The following is a 7444-nucleotide window of genomic DNA, read 5'->3' on the forward strand; positions in this document are numbered from 1 at the left end:
CGAACGAGCAAGGAAAACACTTGAGCCGAGGAAAAGAATGTGATCAACCCGAAAAACTTGAATTGAATCTACCGGAGAAGAGATGAAGAATGTCAAACGAGTCGAGAATTCACCGGTTGAGACAATTGACGAAATACTAAAGAGGCTCTGCACGAATGAAATAGCTTATCGAATAGATGCTCAGACTCCGGGAAGAAAAGGGGTGGGAGGGCAGGAAAAACAAGGCAACTTGGAAGGGGGAACCGACGAATATCTTGAAGAGAAAACACCGGCTAAAATGATTGAGGAAAGAAAGCAAAGACTTTGCACGAGTAGGATGGATACTCGATTACTGACTTCGACTCCGAGATGAAAAGGGGTGGGCGGGTGGGAAAAACAAAGACAACTGAGGATTGATCTCGCGAAAGACAAAGAGGTTCGAATCAGCTTGACGAGGAATGCACCGGATAAAAGAGGATGGACAACTCACGAAACTAACCACGTGATCCTAAAGAAAAATTTGAACGGGAAGAGGAGTAGTTCAAAACACCTACGTCAAGATTCCTCACCAGAGTGACGAAGGGGCTGAGGAGTAAAAAGAATTCCTACTCTTCGATATAACTAGACTCTGAAAAAGTTTTCTTCTAGACTCAACAACGGCCAAACTACACGATCAATCAAGGGGGCTCCTAGGGTCGGTCGAGGCTCTGATACCAACTTGTCACGCCCAATATGCGACCCTATCCAAAAGGAACTCGAAGGTCCCACCAAGGATAGACCCGCATATTGGAACGCTTTTGCAAGGTGGATATCATTACATCAACATTACATAATAGATAGGGATACATACATAAGGCATACAATGCCACACGAATACAACATCATCTTACAAAAGATCAACATCCGACTACGGCTGAAACACAAGCAGAAACTCAAACGACATCCACCCTGCTAGCCCAGGCTGCCGACCTGGAACCTATCCCCTGATCAAAGAAGCATAAGAAGAAACTCCAAAACAAGCAACATCGCTCTCGCGTCAAGATCATCGGAAAACCTGTACCTGCAACTGTTGTTGTAGTAATCTGTGAGCCACGAGGACTCAGCAATCCCATTACCATGGGTATCAAGACTAGCAAAGCTTAATGGGAAAGGAAGGGGTAAAGTGGTGAGGTTGCAGCAGCGGCTAAGCAAGTATGGTGGCTAACATACGCAAATGAGAGCGAGAAGAGGAGCAAAGGAACGGTCGTCAACTAGTAATGATCAAGAGGTGATCCTGAACACCTACTTACGTCAAACATAACCCAAAAACCGTGTTCACTTCCCGGACTCCGCCGAGAAGAGACCATCACGGCTACACACGTGGTTGATGCGTTTTAATTCGGATCTGGTGTCAAGTTATCTACAACCGGACATTAACAAATTCCCATCTGCCACATAACCGCGGGCACGGCTCTTGAAAGTTTATACCCTGCAGGGGTGTCCCAACTTAGCCCATGACAAGCTCTCACGATCAACGAAGGAATAGACCTTCTCTCAGGAAGACCAGATCAGTCTCAGAATCCCGGTTTACAAGACATTTCGACAATGGTAAAACAAGACCAGCAAGACCTCCCGGCGTGCCGACATCCTGATAGTAGCCGCACGTATCTCGTCTCAGGCCACGACCGGATGAGCAGTACGTACAACTAGAACCAGACCTCAAGTTTCCCCAAGGTGGCGCTGCAAGTGGCTCTAGTTTGGACCAACACTTAGACAAGCATTGGCCCCGGGGGGCTGAATAAAGATGACCCTTGGGTTAATTACTCCCAAGGGAAAAGTAGGTGGTGGTGAGGCAAATGGTAAAACCAATGTTGGGCCTTGCTGGAGGAGTTTTATTCAATACGAACTGTCAAGGGGGTCCCATAAATCACCCGACCGCGTTAGGAACGCAAAATCCGGGAACATAACACCGGTATAACGGAAACTAGGGCGGCAAGAGTGGAACAAAACACCAGGCATAAGGCCGAGCCTTCCACCCTTTACCAAGTATATAGATGCATTAATAATATAAGAGATATTGTGATATCCCAACCAAAATCCTGTCCACCATGGAGAAATCTTCAACTTCACCTGCAGCTAGCAACGCTATAAGAGGGGCTGAGTAAAGCGGTAACATAGCCAAACAATGGTTTGCTAGGGAGGTGTCAAAGGTTAGAGGTTCATGGCAATATGGGATGGCTTGATAAACAGGTAATAGGTAGCGCAACATAGCGATAGAACGAAGCAACTAGCATAGCAATGATAGTAGTGAGATCCAGGGTAGCGGTCATCTTGCCTGAAATCCCGCAAGAAAGAAGAACGAGTCCATGAAGAAGATGAAGCCATGAAGACGAACCAAACGTAGACGAACACATCCTCACGATCGCAACGAAACGGGAACTATCGAGAAGAAGCACACAACATAGTAAATACACCACACATGAACAAGACATGATGCACAACAAGCATGATGCATGACAAAGCTACATGAAGCTACTCATGGCAAGAGATGATGCAAACAAGAACAACACATCAAGACAAGTTTAAATGAGGCCGGGAACAACATATAACAATTCCGGTAAGTCCTCATATGCAAATTTCGAAATTGGTCCATAACTGAATAAACCTTATGTTCAAGTTGTTAAACAGCAAGTTAAGATGCACCACGATGATCTACACGAGATTCTAGTCAAGTTACATATAAAGTTCATTTAATTCGGAGCTACGGCCTAGAAGATATGAGCAAATCAAGTTAAACATGGCATTGATGCAAAATGCATACAAACATCAAGCAAACACCTCAAAACAAGGATGCAACATGATAATATGCAACTACATGCAAAATCAAGCAAGTTTCATATAGGGCACACTCAAAACGGAGCATCGGTGCAACACATACACTCTATACAAGTCATAGCAACAATCTGTCCAAAACAGCAACTAGGCATCTTGTAAGCATCAAAACAACATGCTACAGCACCCCAACATAAGAACAAAAGGCATGGTCTTGAAGTACAGGTAAAGCATAACAAAACATGAACACTGAGCTATCTCGAGAAACAACTAGAACATGCTCCAAAAGACATGGAAAGATTGCAAATAATAACAGTTTCAGACTTATCAGGAAATAACATCAGGTTGCAATGTTTAGAGCTATCAAACAACATGTTACAGGAACTTATCATGGCAAACAAAGGCATGGCATGAATCTACTAATGGCATAGAACAAGAGTCCCTTACTGACCATGAGCCAAAAAGGATCAGAAAATATGATGGCACCCATGTAAACATAGCAAGTTATATTACAGATTCATACATGGCAGGAAAAATAATAAGTAGGCATGTTTGTGAGCTTGAACCACTCACCACAGAGCAATACATGGCATGGCAAGACAACCAACAGTAAGAAGACATATTTATGAAGCTAAGCATGGCAAGAGCAAGGTCATAGGGTGCATGGATCACTAGCAAACAATCATGGAAACATTGAACTTAATGTTAACAGGTTGACAACAACATCATTTAGCAAACTTTGGAGCAAGATAACAACATGATACAACAGGCTATAAATGCAACCAGGGGCATGGATGGATAGAGGATGACATCTATATCAAAACATGTTTATAGGACATCTTCAGATTATGCATAGAATGATTAGTAGAAGCATGTTTACATAGCAACAAAATATAAAAGAATCTGTCAGGAAAACAGCAACGGCAACTACCCTACTTAACAAGCTTGATGCACTCAGCACACAACTCACAAAAATACATGGTTAACACCCCTGGAAAGATGACATGGCATAGATCAAAACACATGTAGACATCAACCTCATAGGATGCACACATCAATCATGGTAAAAATGACAAATGAGCAAGTCATAACAGTTTCAGCAGATTAACATCAACATACACACTTCCAACAGCATTTCGGGCATCAAGATGGACTCAACTGAAAATGATGCAATGGAAAGAAATGAAGTACTCGTCGATACGAACAATTTGACATATTACACGCACGAAACGGAGCTACGGATGCAGTGATACGATGCGATGAACATGGCATGATTATGCAAATACTTCGGGACTTGGCAGTTTCTGAAAAAAAAAACGGACGAGCGCCAAAAGGCTAAACGACGCCCAGGGCGTGGGATTGGGCTGGCGGGGCTCTCACCTAGTGGGCTGCAGGCCCAGGTCGATGGAGGAGGCGGACTGGCAGGGCCGGCTGGAGCTGGGCCGAGCCAAGGCCCACGCGGGGAGGCGCTGGCCCCCCACGGGCGCGGTGCGTGCGGGACGAGCAGCTCCTCTGCTCGTCCCGAGCAGGGACATGGCGGCGGCTTGCTGTGGTCCGGCCCCGGTGACGGCAGGGCTCCGGCGAGGCAAGGCGAGGCCGGGAATGGGACGAGGGGCCCCGGATCCGGCGGATCCCGGGCGGATCCGGCTGGAGGAGGCGGGCGGCGAGGTCCTGCGGGCAGCACGGCGGCTGACCTCCAAGGCGGCGAGAATGCCCTGCGAGGGAGAGAGAGAAGGTGAGAGGATGAGGAGGAAGGAGGACGGGAAGGAGAGGGGCGGCGAGGCCCGGCCTGGACGTCGCCGGCGGTGGCTCCGGTGGAGAGGAGCTCCGGCGCGAGGCGGTTGCCTCGATCCAGTGGGGATCGAGAGCTGCAGGAGGTCGGGGATGGATTCACGGGAGCGGCAGCGGACGGGTGGCGGATGGGCTCGGGCGGGCCTCCCAGGGCCCAATCTGGGTTCTGGCAGGCCCGCGATGAAGTGGGGCGCGGGGAGGACTCGTGGCACACGGGGAGAGGCTGCGGCGCAGTCGAGTGGCGACGTGGCGCCGTTGGGTTGGTCGGGAAGGTGGCGCTGGTGGTGGCTGGCGGCAGCTGGCCGTGGGGGTGGCGACAAGTGGCGAGGCAGGGGGTGGTGCGGCGCGGATTCTGAGGAGGGGGAAGGCTAGAGGTAGGTGGAGGGGGCTAGGCTGCCCAAAATGGACAAGGGGTGTCCATATATAGGAGGAGGGGCTAGGGTTAGAGGTTTTGGGGGGTTTTCGGAACCTCCGATCGCGATCCGACGGATCCGATCGCGAGGGGGTTTAGGCAGGTCTAGGTGGGCTGCAGGTGAGTTGTGTAGATGGTTGTGGGCTGAGAAGAGAGGGAGGACGGCAGCCCGACAACAGTTTCCGGAGACCGAAAACGTCCGACCTTAGACCGGCTATATTGCGGCTATATGAATAACGGTTGGGCTAACAAACGAGCTCCGAATGTGACGAAACTTGACATGCGCTCTGTCTACACTATAATAAGACCGCACGCCAAGTTTCAACCCATTCCGAGAATATTTTTATGCCACTTATAAAATAATATTTCGGAGGTGCCGCAGGCGCGTGCGAGTGTGGTTGGACTCAGAACGGACAACGGATAGAACCGGGGAACCCGAACGGATGCAAGTTTGAAAAACATGTAGATGAAATGTAGATGATGGCATGACAAAATGCAACATGCAAGCAAATGACATGGCAACGGCGGCGAATAACTGGCGAACACCTGGCGCATCGAATCCGGGGCGTTACAACACTCCTCCACTATCAAGAGATCTCGTCCCGAGATCATAGGACCGAGACGGAAGAGAAAAGGGATGAGGTGAAACAAGAACTCAAGAGAAGAAGCAAAGAATCGAGAGCACTCAAGAAGAAGAGAGGAATGACGAGAATCGAAAACTCACGGAATCAGATAGACTATGAAACGGCTCGTTCTAACCGGAGTGGTTAGAATGAGAAAAGAAACGGAAAAGACTGAAAGGATTTAGGCTGCACTCTGACTGAACATGGAAAGGAATAGATCACGAGCTAGAGAGGATTTAGATGCAAAAGAACGAAGAGATCGCGAACTGATTGAAGAATAGTTGAATGAAGCACCGGAAAAATATTGAGACGAACGGAAGGGCACAGATATAGAATAATTGGAGAACGAATCTGAAAATTTAGAACGAAGAAATCTTCCGAAAAGATGGCCTCCGGATGATCGAGAGAGAAAGCAACTCCTGAAATGTTCCGGATGGATGAAAAGAATTTGCACGACTGGAAAACAATTTGATAGGATAACATCAAGCTAGCACCGCGAATCTCCGGGGAACGGACAAGATTAAAGAGAAATCTTCTTCTTTGGTCTTCAAATGACGACGAGAAACACCACCAAAATTGCTGAGATACTCCCGGGAGAATGAAAAAGAGGAAGAGTTGACCCAAAGATGAAAAGAATTTGAAAGTGATCTTGGAGAAGGCATGTGACTGATGGGATCCATTCTTACGTCACACTTGAAAAGAATTATGAATAACTCCGGGGAAAAGAAAAGAGTCAGGTAAGATCCTGGAAAAAAAACCTGTGGGTTAGGGCCCACTAAAGAAAACACCGTTGGAAAAGATTGTTGAAGAGATAGGTGATGCGCCGGAACAATTGAAATATTTGAATGAGGTGACAACCTCGAATTAATTCGAACACATACGAATCTCTTGAGATGTCATGAGCACTCCAGAAGGATAAACTGGCGAGAGGCGAACGAGCAAGGAAAACACTTGAGCCGAGGAAAAGAATGTGATCAACCCGAAAAACTTGAATTGAATCTACCGGAGAAGAGATGAAGAATGTCAAACGAGTCGAGAATTCACCGGTTGAGACAATTGACGAAATACTGAAGAGGCTCTGCACGAATGAAATAGCTTCTCGAATAGATGCTCAGAGTCCGGGAAGAAAAGGGGTGGGAGGGCGGGAAAAACAAGGCAACTTGGAAGGGGGAACCGACGAATATCTTGAAGAGAAAACACCGACTAAAATGATTGAGGAAAGAAAGCAAAGACTTTGCACGAGTAGGATGGATACTCGATTACTGACTTCGACTCCGAGATGAAAAGGGGTGGGCGGGTGGGAAAAACAAAGACAACTGAGGATTGATCTCGCGAAAGACAAAGAGGTTCGAATCAGCTTGATGAGGAATGCACCGGATAAAAGAGGATGGACAACTCACGAAACTAACCACGTGATCCTAAAGAAAAATTTGAACGGGAAGAGGAGTAGTTCAAAACACCTACGTCAAGATTCCTCACCAGAGTGACAAAGGGGCTGAGGAGTAAAAAGAATTCCTACTCTTCGATATAACTAGACTCTGAAAAAGTTTTCTTCTAGACTCAACAATGGCCAAACTACACGATCAATCAAGGGGGCTCCTAGGGTCGGTCGAGGCTCTGATACCAACTTGTCACGCCCAATATGCGACCCTATCCAAAAGGAACTCAAAGGTCCCACCAAGGATAGACCCGCATATTGGAACGCTTTTGCAAGGTGGATATCATTACATCAACATTACATAATAGATAGGGATACATACATAAGGCATACAATGCCACACGAATACAACATCATCTTACAAAAGATCAACATCCGACTACAGATGAA

This window comes from Triticum aestivum, chromosome 5B (genome assembly GCF_018294505.1).
Source record: "Triticum aestivum cultivar Chinese Spring chromosome 5B, IWGSC CS RefSeq v2.1, whole genome shotgun sequence".
Taxonomy (NCBI): domain Eukaryota; kingdom Viridiplantae; phylum Streptophyta; class Magnoliopsida; order Poales; family Poaceae; genus Triticum; species Triticum aestivum.